General features: G+C 53.1%; 1 protein-coding gene across 2 annotated transcripts in view; it reads left to right on the top strand.

Moving 5' to 3' along the window:
- The first annotated feature begins 248 nt into the window (after window positions 1–248).
- The window catches only part of HTR4 (5-hydroxytryptamine receptor 4), an 81566-nt gene continuing 70559 nt past the window's right edge, over window positions 249–11255 (top strand). For both annotated transcript variants that reach the window (XM_082063414.1, XM_082063412.1), the window contains exon 1: window positions 249–389. The gene's annotated coding sequence lies outside the window, so the exon portion shown is untranslated. The remainder of the gene's footprint in view (window positions 390–11255) is intronic.

Below are 11255 nucleotides of genomic sequence, written 5' to 3'. Positions count from 1 at the left end.
CTCCAAGGGCGCAGATAAAAACCTGGGAGACGCGTGAGGGGGCGCTGCGGGGGGAGCCAGCGTCCACCTGCGGGGGGCAGACGCGCAGCCCCGGGCGCATCGCGGCGGGACCGACTCAACTTTTCCCGGCGCGGGCGGGGAAGGGAGCGCCGTGCGGGGCGGGCGGTCGGGGCTGCGCAGCCCCTCTGCTCCCGGGGCGGGGCGGGAGGGGGCGGGCGCTGCACCGCGGCCGCGGAGCGGGGGCAGCGCACCCTCGGCAGGCAGCGCCGCAGCACCCCCAGCACCGCACCGGAGACCGGCCCGGGCGGCCCCGTCCTGCCCCGCCGCCGCGATGCGGAGGCGGCCCTGGAGAGCCGCGCCGTGCGCCGCGGGGCTCTGGCACGGCGGAGGTAAGGAGGCGGCGGGCCGGGGGGAGGAGGCGGGGGGAGGCGGAAGGCACCTTGCCCCGGGCGGGCCGGCAGAGCGCGGGCTCCGGCGGTGGCGGGGTCAGGGTCAGGGTCGGGGTCGGGGTCGGGGTCGGGCTGCGCTCCCGGGCGCGCTCCAGCCCCCTGCGGCTCGGCGGGCACGGCGTCCGGGAGCCGCGCTGCGCCCGCGGCGAGTTGAGTCGGCGTCGCGGGTTTGTTGCCGCCTTCACCCGTTTTGTGCCCGTCTGCGCTCCCGCGGGGCTGCGCCGCTGGGAACCGCGCGTGTCCGGGTCGGTTGTGGATGGCTGGTGTAGTAACCGGGCGTCCCGGTGGAGAGGAAGCTTGTCCGCCTTTGTGTGCAGTGATTGTGGGCATCTGTGAGTGCCTACAGCTCTGGCACATCTCCTGAGGCTGCTTGTCTAGAGGTAACAGAACGGGAGGTTGATGTCTGTGTAGTTGCACAGACAACCGGCCAGGTAGAACGGTTTTGTACTGGTGTTTGCTATCGGTGTGCGTACCGACCAGCTTTGATGCTAGTGCATCAGTCCAGCTCGTGGTATTCAACAAACTGCTGGAATTGTCACTCGTGATCCGCAGGAAGGCAAGAAACATGATTCCAGCTGGGACAGAGCAGGAGCCTGGTGCCACTGAGAAAGCTGGGCAGAGAGGCTGGTCAGGCTCTGCAAGAACAGGAAACTGCTTGAGTGAAGGTGCTGAAAGAAGAGGTTTGCCAGGAATGGGGCTATGGGGATTGAAACAGCTCTGTGCACTGCCAGTCGTGTCCCAGGGTCCATAGGGCAGAGCTTTCCCTGCCACATCTGAGCTACCCAAGCTCTGCGTCCTTTCCAGGCTCGTGTTGCTGGAGCTGAGTGTTTCATCGCTGCTGAGCACCGACCTTGCTCAGATTTACTCCGACGATGAGGAAAGTTAGCGGGAGTCCTGTTCCTGTCTAAGTGCTTTGACTCAGGTACTGCGAGTGGAGCAAGTTTGTGGATCTGATGCCAGGAGAGACAGAGCTGTGCGTGTGAGTGAAAAACTAGTGTCATTTCCTCACCCCCCCGAGGCGTATTTCCCACCTCCAAAATAAACTGTCTCTCCCTGGAAGCTTCCTAGAAGGGCAATTAAAACATTTAACAGCTATAAGTTTCTGCTGCTTCAGGGCACTGAGGAAGGAGCTGGGTCCTGGTTTGCCAGCTCGAAGCTCCCAGGCAGCAGGGGCAGTTGGCCTGGACTGTGCTTTGAAGTGTGTGATGTCATTACAACTTCATTTTGTTTTAAAAATAAAATACTTTTAATGGGAATACTGCCCAGCTTTTCTTGAAGGAGAATAATTTTCCCAGTCCTGCGTTACAGCAGTGGGCTCTTTTTGCTTGGGATAGCGAAGGTAAGGTGGGGTTTCGACAGGTGCACCCACCTTTGCTCTGGGCGGGGGGACCTGGACGCCAGGCTTCCCACGGTGTTCCCACCGGGAGGGGGAACCCCTGCGATGTGCAAGGAGCAGCACCAGCCTTCCTCTCCTCTGCAAAGATCTTCACTGCTTCCTTTCTCCTCCCCCAGCCTGACCCCGGCACCGTCAATACTGTCCAATAATGCCATTGAAAAACAAACAGATGAGTGAAACTGTGTGTTTGCTTAAATAATAAATACTTACAGACTAAGGTATGTTTATGTTATTTCCTTAAACAGTCTCTTACTGGGGATAGACATAAATAGTTTAATTTCCCCAAGACTTTGTAAACACTGATTTAAAACTAAGAGGAGCAAGTGCACCAACTGTGCTTGTTGGCTCATTAAAGCCCCCTAGGAAGTCTCCAGATCGTACATGCAGCTCCTTTGCGCCAACTGTGTTCCAGTGAGTGCCATCAGTGGTTCTCCCCCGTCCCTTCCTCCCCGTTCTCTCAGCCAGCTGGCATGCCACGAGTTTTCCACATTTGGTGGCTTTTTCCCAGTAGTCCTTATCTCCAGGAAATCTGAGGCAGGACAAAGGGCAAGGTACTCCTACAGGTAAGGGTGCCAGCCAGCATGGGTCTAAGTCCTTTGGGTGATAACTGTCTGGTCTGGAACTGGTAGAAGGGGTTGCCAGGTGAATGCAAGGGAGATACAGCTTGATATGGGACAGGACTGTGGGCAGAGGTGTGGGCAGAGGGATGTTGAAGAGGAGGAGATGGAAATTGCCCATCTCTCCTTTAAAGGACACCTCAAGTCTCTCCCAGTTTCTGTGCTCCTCTGCTCCTGGGCTGGAGAGAGCAGGAGGCTGTGCCTGGGGAGATGGGAGGACACGGGGCAATCCGGATCCTGGTGCCATAGCGCACTGGGATGGAGGAAGGAGCTCAAGGTGAGGATGCAGGTGTCCTGTGTGAGGACCGGCCGTGCTTCCTACCATCTCCCTCGCTGTAGGAGCAGCAGGTGTACAGAGAACACGCCAAGATGGTGCAAGGAGGCAACATCTTGCCTCGCTCATCCAACTGTCACACTACACAATACACAAATATTCCTCGTGGGTTTGTGTTTGAAACCAAAGCTGTCATTTGAGTGAACAGCAGGGGAGTGACGTCCTTCCAGCATTTACTGGTGTATGGGAGGGGAGAGGCGGCGTGGGGTGGTGGCCTCACGCCTGGGTTGCCTTACAGTAATCTCAGTAATTTGGTGGTGGAGCCGTGCTGATTTAAGATGCCTGGGGATCTAGCACAAGAACTGCAGTGCACGTTGGTATAAATACTGAGAGTTCTGCAGGGATGACAGTGTGCCCAAACAGTAGCGTCTGGCGTGTCAGGGCATGATGATTACTAAGCTCCTGAGGGTTAAAGAAAATCTTCCCTCATGGGAAAACTACTAATTAATTATCCACTTATGGCCTCCCTAGCCCATTTGCTGAAAAAGGTGGTCATGAGTGCCAGGTTAGAGGTCGTTCTCTGCTCAGATGTGAGGGTTCCTGTGCTTGATTCCTCAGGTTGTTTCTCAAAAGTCTTCAAAGTCTAAGAAGAGCAACACACCAAATTATATGGCACTGACATTTCTTTGGAAACCCGGTTGATTGCTCTGGGAAGCAGAGTTTTTAACACTGACTGTGAGGATGCTGAGGAGTAGAGGTGCCTGTTTCTGCTCGCCCTGCACTGGTCCCCAACATTTTCACCCTGCTGGGCTCAGCTGATGATGGCAACTTCTCCCTTCAGGCCTGCACTTCAGGTTTACGTGTGTGGCATCATTTCTCACCATGCATTAATTACTTCTGGGGTTGGAAACAAGGCAGTTCCTTCAGGTCTCCTGAGGACCAAACACCAACATATTTTCTGCTCCTGCCTCTTAGATGTGTGCAGGAATAAAGCCACAGGAAAGGTAAACTCCACACTGAGCTTAGGGGCAGCTGCAGCCCTGAGGTCTCTGCCGTGTGGGCACTGGGCAGGCTGCGTAAAGTTGCAAAGAACCTCATTGTGGTGCAATTTATGGGGAAGACAAGAAAAGTGCTTCGTGGCTTTCACGTTTAACCTCCTTGCACTGACGTTTCCTGGGGTTCCCTATTCTCCCTGGTGTGTTTTGTTGCAGGGCTGCCTTTCTCCTGCAAAAGCTGGTGGTTGTGTGGAGCGTGGATTACCTCCCACGAGTAGGTCAGGAGATGGGAGAAGGATGAGCCATATGCTTCTTCTCTCCGCTAACATGAAACCGAAACCAGTATTTTCAAAGCAGCTGACTTTAATCTGGTCTTGTTGTGTAATTCCATTGGAGTTATTTGTCTTAGAACAAATAATTTAATTTTGGCCCCTCCTCAACCGTAATGCGTTCGAGTGGCTGCAGACACATGGGTTGCAGTGAGAGACACAGCCGGCGAAGCCCGGTGGAAAGCAAATTACCTGGTAATAAGACAAATTGAACGTTGACAATTTTATGCGATTAGGGGAACAATTAGAGAAAATAGCAGAAGTGCACTTGCCCAGCGGTTCGTGTGCTGGTGGACATGGGGTGGCAGCTGTTCCGCAGGGCTGGAGACATCCCTGGGCACGGCGCAGTGACCACCCCACCGGGTCCTGTCTCCTGACTGCCATGGGAAGATAACGATGAAAAGCCACTTGCTGGCTTTCTGTGCTGGTGATGCTGGGGTGTTTTTCCCATGTCCCGATGCAGACAGGCAGGTTTGCTTATTCACAGATGATCTGCGTTATACAGAGCCATGACTTAGTTTTGGCTGGTGCAGCCAGGGTTGTATCCTGGCTGTAACCTGTTGCACAAAGTTGAGCAGGGAGAGCATTTTCTTCTGGGTTCTCCCCTTTGCTCCCGAGATCCCTGGATCTGTACAGATCACGTTGCTGAGGCAGGTGGTCAGTGCTCTGCCTTGTGTGTATCTCACAGTATCACAGTTTCACAGTATGTTTGGGATTGGAAGGGACCTCAAAAGATCATCCAGTCCAGTCCCCCTGCTGGAGCAGGAACGCCCAGGTGAGGTCGCACAGGAACATGTCCAGGCAGGTTGGAATGTCTGCACAGAAGGAGACTCCACAGCCCCCCTGGGCAGCCTGGGCCAGGCTCTGCCACCCTCACTGTGAAGAAGTTTTTTCTCAAATTTAAGTGGAACCTCTTGTGTTCCAGCTTGATCCCATTACACCTTGTCCTATCATTGTTTGCCACCAAGAAGAGCCTGGCTCCATCCTCGTGGCACTCACCCTTTATATATTTATAAACATTAATAAGGTGACCCCTCAGTCTCCTCTTCTCCAAACTAAAGAGCCCCAGCTCCCTCATCCCCTCCTGCCCCACACTGCCCTCATCTCTGTCTCTAAAGGTGCTCACACCCACAACGTTGTTTAAAGTCAGTGAGCTCTGCGTAAGCTCAACACCTTCCAAAATGAAGCCTGCGTGGTGCCACTGGCACATGGATCCGTTCCTGGCTGCATCCCCGCACTCCCTCTGCCTCCCTCCCTGTCCCCGTCTCATCTCCGAGAGTCGTCTGCGCTCACACGCTGCGAAGCTGAAGTTGCAGTCGGTGGCCGCTGTTCAGCGCTGGCTTTGTGGTGGCACAGCTGGCAGCCACCAGCCCCGGGGCTGCCGCTGGCCGTGGCGGAGCAGCAGGGCAAGGACTTCACCCCAGCTTAGAGCGAGCCGGGCAGAGGGCCGGCGTGGGTGGCGACGGGCATGTGCTCGGCCATCTGCTCGGGCTCTGCTGGCTCGGAGCTGCGTTGCTGTCAGGGTCCTTATTTTCTTTGACTTTCCCCCCCCCATTTTCTGTTTGAGATGGCACACACAAGTTCTGCCCTTACGGTTCCCATGGAGACAGGTATGGTGCCATACATTAAAGGGGGGTGAGGCACAGTCAGCTCTTGCCTGAGCCAGCAGTTACCTGCGTTGATTTGCACAGCATCCCTCCCAGCAGGAACCCAGGATAAGTCCTTGTCACATTCTTTGTCTTCAGAAACAAAACCCTAACCCATACCCTCCTGTCTCATTTTGTATGTGGGGCACAGCAGGAACATCCGAGTGTTGGGCTCTGGCACCCTGGGGACACCTACACTATGGCTAGTCCTGCCCGCAGGTTTACACCTTTATGCTTAAAAGTCCTTGAAATGAGTAAACTTTGACGTTATCCCTTTCAGCATCTGAGCAGCCATTCTCATAGCGTCCATGTAAAGCTCACAGTACTGTGTTCAAATGCAGAAGGGTTAATTTGGACTGATGAATGGCAGCAACTGGATCCATCTATTTCATGTTCTTTGGGAAGGGAAAATAGTCAGCACACTGTAGTATATTTGTAAGGTACAGGAGACTCTTTTGGGCTGGGTTTGCTTGTGAAGTGCAGTGGAATGGGTCTGGACATGACCCCTCTACCCTCATTCCGAGGAGGGTGGGTGAGAGTTTGGTGCGGGTGAAATGGGACCCATGGCAAGGAGACCCACTGTGCAAGTGTGTAAGACCCAGGAGCTTGAAGCCAGTTGCTGGTGGAAGATGAAGTTCCCTTCTCTCCTCCTCTTCGCTTTCATCCACTTTCCATTCTGGAGTTATCCATGTTCTTGGATCTGACTTCCAGGTCATGTCGCTCATATTGCTCATGCAGTTCAGCATCTGCAGCTTTCAAAGTCTTGCAGTAGGAGCCAAGCTAAATAATCCGCCCCATTTTTTACCATATGGATATGTCAGTGAAGTGCGAAGCAATTATCTTGTTGCTGGTATGAGTTTAAGAGCCTTGCTGGTCCAGGGAAAATCACAGAAACTGACTGCAAACTAATTGCAAAGATGCCTTTTATGAGTGCACGATTCTCTGTGCGCTGCGCTTGGCTGCATTATCTTATTGCTCAGATCTCTTCCATTATAACTCATAAAAGAAAACAACTAGCCCTATCTGCACTATTTACATTTAATGAGATAAAGCAAGCGTTACTTGCACAATGGTGATTAAAAATAACCAGGAAAGTAGGAAATCAGAGGAAGGAGGGAATTTCCTTTCTTCTGCCTGCTGGGTTCAGGATTTCCCTGATCCACTGAGTAACTACTGAAGGAAGTAACTGCTTAAAGAGAGGAGAAGAATGGGCTCTTCATGAGACGCCGTGGTGTGTGAGACCTGTGGGTCTGTCATGAAGTCCAGGCAAAGTGAGTGCAAATATCTGGGAAGACCTATGCACAATGTAAATTGTTAGCTCATAGAAGGATGCTAATGGTTTTAAGCTGAAGGAGGGAGATTCAGGCTCGACACGAGGAAGAGATTTTTTACACTGAGGGTGGTGAGAGCCTGGCCCAGTTTGGCCAGAGGGGTGGTGGATGAACCATCCCTGAGACATCCCAGACCAGGCTGGACGGGGCTCTGAGCAACCTGAGCTGGTGAAGATGTCCCTGCTCATGGCAGGGGGGCACTGGGGGAGCTGGGAAGGTCCTTTCAACCCGAACTATTCTATGATTCTATGATCTCATGTGTTTCCAGGTTCCTCCCCGTTGCATTGGGTGTCAGGGTGTGTGTTCAGTCATCGCCGTGAGCCCAGCCTGCAAGCCAGGGACGCCAGCATGTGCTTGGTGAGGAACAAAACAGGCTTTGAAAGCTCATGTATAGAACATCCCAGGTTACTTTGTAGTTTCAGGGTAAATAGGATTTTTGCATGTTTACCAGAAGCCAAGCATTCCTGCTGCGTGGCGCTTTGCTGACGAGCGGGACTGTGGTCTGTGAGCACGCTCCGTTATTTATTATTAGCAAGGACGATAACGGTGGCAGCAGATTGACTGTGTCTCTGGCTCATCCGTGTTTATGCGCATCCCCAGAACTCCGTCCCCCTCAGCATCGCCACCTGACAGATGAGCTGTGAGCTGCTCAGGGATGTTCCTCTCCCTTCCACAGCCGCATCCCTCTCCTTTAGCAAACAGCTGATCCTTTACTACTCTTTGGTTCCCCGGACATTTATTTTTACAGCTTTTGTTTATTTAAAAACAAACACACAAAAGAATTAACAACGAGAGCTCAGATCAAGGATCCAAAAATAGGGAACCCAAGAGAGACCGAAAGCTCTCATCCTGGCACGCGAGAACATTTTTAGGTGATGAAGACTTTAAAAATCCAAGCTAAAAGCAACAACAGCAAGAAGAGCACCCCAGAGACACCTGCAAAGAAAAACGGCAAACACAGCACACAGTGATTATCATCCGTCACGGAAGCTCAAACCCCAGGCAAAAATAGCGTTGGGCAGAGGATGCTGTGCAGCACGGCATGGGGCGGCCGCCCCGCATCGCCGCCTGTCCTCCCACCCGCTGCTCAGGGAAGGGGGCCCTTGCAGGGCCGTGTGGTGACACCCTGGCCCTCGGAGCCCTGCAGTGACACCCTGGCCCTCGGAGCCCTGCAGTGACACCCTGGCCCTCGGAGCCCTGCAGTGACACCCTGGCCCTCGGAGCCCTGTGGTGACACCCTGGCTCTCAGAGCCCTGTGGTGACATCCTGGCCCTCGGAGCCCTGTGCCGGCAGCCGGGCCGGACAGGAGTGTCTCCCGGGATGGACGCGGTCGCTGACCGCAGCATGGCAGAGGGTGCGCAGAGGGGAGATGGGAGGACGCATTCTGCCTCCCCAGGGAGCTGCAGCCCTGCTGGCCCCAAGGGGTTGTCCTCCTCCAGGGCTTCATGTGCAGCCCACTTTAGGTGGATCTTCATGCCCCCATGACTCCGTGTCCCGGGGAGACCTCCTCCGCTCGGCAAAGGGAGGAGGATGTGCACCGCGTGGTGGTGGAGCTCATGGAGGAACCTGCTTCTAAGTAGATGTTCTTCTTCCCATTAAATAGGAGAATAGGAGATGGGTGGGCAACACCAGAAATTATTTATAATTTAAATCCCAGAGCATTTGTAGGAGTTGCCTCCCCTAGTTCCCTCCTTTTATGGCAGCCAGATGGATTATCTGTGTCCCTTGTGGAGACTTTGTGGGGAAAGGTCTTCATCCCATCAGCTTTCCTCTGGCTGTCCTTCTGTAAGAGCATTACTTAGACAGTAAACACCTAGCTGAAGTTTAAATTCCTTTGCTCCCCTGCACTTTTTAAACAGTGAGTGAATTAGGATTTCTGTTCTACTTGGCGAAAGGAAGGCGGGGGCTCCTTATCTGCTCCGCTGTGCTGTTGTTAACAGGGGAGGCATTGCCAGACTATCTGGAGCCTCTTGTCTTGTAAACTCGTCTCTTTGTCTATCTGGCCTTTGTGAGCAACACTAAGCCATGACAGCGGTCCTGAGCGGTGCTCGGAGTGGTCCAGGGGGGACCGTGGTCTGGGGAACACTGTCTCCCAAACTTCTGCAGTAGACAGCTCTGTGTGAAGTTACGTCTTAACGTAGTTACGTGTTATAAAGCTGTGCTCCCACATGGGGACAGATTCGGGCTGATGATGCTGAGCGCCCTGTCAAACATGAAGCACCAAGTTACTGCGTGGCCTCTCTGTCATCTGAGTTTGTCGAAACACTTAAATGGAGTCGTTTTTGTCCTGGCAGCCCGTGTGCTGTGCCAGGCGTTGTGTGTCCTCCAGCCAGCGCAGCGCTGGGGATGGAGTACGAGGCTGGTGTAAATGTGGTATCACAGTATCACAGTATGTTTGGGATTGGAAGGGACCTCAAAAGATCATCTAGTCCAATCCCCCCATGGAGCAGGAACACCCAGATGAGGTTACACAGGAAGGTGTCCAGGCGGGTTTGAATGTCTCCAGAGAAGGAGACTCCACAGCCCCCCTGGGCAGCCTGTTCCAGGCTCTGTCACCCTCACTGAGAAGAAGTTTTTTCTCAAATTTAAGTGGAACCTCTTGTGTTCCAGCTTGATCCCATTACCCCTTGTCCTATCATTGTTTGCCACCGAGAAGAGCCTGGCTCCATCCTTGTGGCACTCACCCTTTATATATTTATAAACATTAATAAGGTCACCCCTCAGTCTCCACTTCTCCAAACTAAAGAGCCCCAGCTCCCTCAGCCTTTCTTCATAAGGGAGATGCTCCACTCCCTTAATCATCTTCGTTGCCCTACGCTGGACCCTCTCCAGCAGTTCTCTGTCCTTCTGGAACTGAGGGGCCCATATGGTACCATATGGTACCATATGGTAAATGTGGTACCAACTATGGATGAGACTATGGGCTCCTCAACAGCAAGATGCCACTTCCACTGCCGGGAGTGTGCACGTCTCACGTGAATGAACACGAAGCCACAGTAGTCATCCATCCAGGTTTGATTATAAATACAGACAGTTTTCCTAAATGGATTTGAAGATTGTGCTGTGTCGGGTTTCTGCTGAGTTTCCTTCGCACGTGGCAGCTTCCTCTGGGGAATCGATGGTGTCTGCAGAAATCTGCTGCTTCCACTGGTGTGCTGGGTGTGCAGCGGCCACTGCAGTGTGGTCTCTCCACCTGAATTCAGCTGTGGAATGTGAACATTTGCAGGGAGTCCCTACGAGCACATCGCTCTTGGCGACAGGTTTTCATAACCCGGGCGGCAGAGATGCTCTTGTCTCGTGTCGGGAGCTGCTGCCGATCAGCCCCTGGTGGGGATCGACCTTATCACACCCAAGTGCCCCCATCTAACTGAGTGGTTATGAAGATGGATCACATGCAAAACTCTGAAATCTCACTCCTGAGGCTTTCTGTAGGACTCACGCTGTATTCAACTGTTGGGGAAGGATCTCCACATGAAGATTGATGGACCTGATGACGAGATGCACTTAGGCAGGAATCACTGACTGCAAAGAAGTGGTTGGAGAATGATCGGTTAGGAAGGTATTGCATGGGAAAGGACATGAAAGTTAGAAAGCAGGGAATCAGCAAAACCCACCAATTAATGCTGAAAAAGAGCAATCACAGTAGCAGCATTCATGGAGAGGAATGCGATGTGTAAGGCAGGGGAAGGGGCCCTTGCTCCCAGCACACTGTGCAGGATGGGTGCGGGAGGGACGGCGGAGCCCCCGGGAGCAGCAGCCGAGCGGAGCTGGGACGGGCTGGGCTCCGGGTGCTTTGTGGTGCTGCGCTCCAGACACAGGACCCACTGCAGAAAAGAGAGCGATAAACAGACCTCAGTGTCTGTTTGGAGTGGGAAGAGAAGTCACAGCAATAAAATGCAGCAAGAAAGATTTAGGATAGAGCCTAGAATAATCCCTACGTGTGGTCCCCTGGGAGACAGTGTGAGGAAGATGCGGAATCTCCATCCCCATATGTCATCTGCAGCAGGTTAAAATATAGTTGGTTCTGATTAAACAGCTCCTCAGGGTCTCTCTTCAGCCCTTCTTCTCCATCTGATTTTTCTCTCCATGGCCTAAGAGTCTGGTTTATAGTCTGTCTGAAGAGAAATGTGACGCTGAAACAACGAAATGACAGACCTAGCAGATTTTCTTGGTAGTATTTTTTTTGCGTTCCCCCCCCCCCTTTTTTTTTTTAAGTGA

Source organism: Streptopelia decaocto (assembly GCF_964273445.1).
Source record: "Streptopelia decaocto genome assembly, chromosome: 12".
In the NCBI taxonomy this organism is placed as follows: Eukaryota; Metazoa; Chordata; class Aves; order Columbiformes; family Columbidae; genus Streptopelia; species Streptopelia decaocto.
This window is presented reverse-complemented; position numbering and strand designations above follow the sequence as displayed.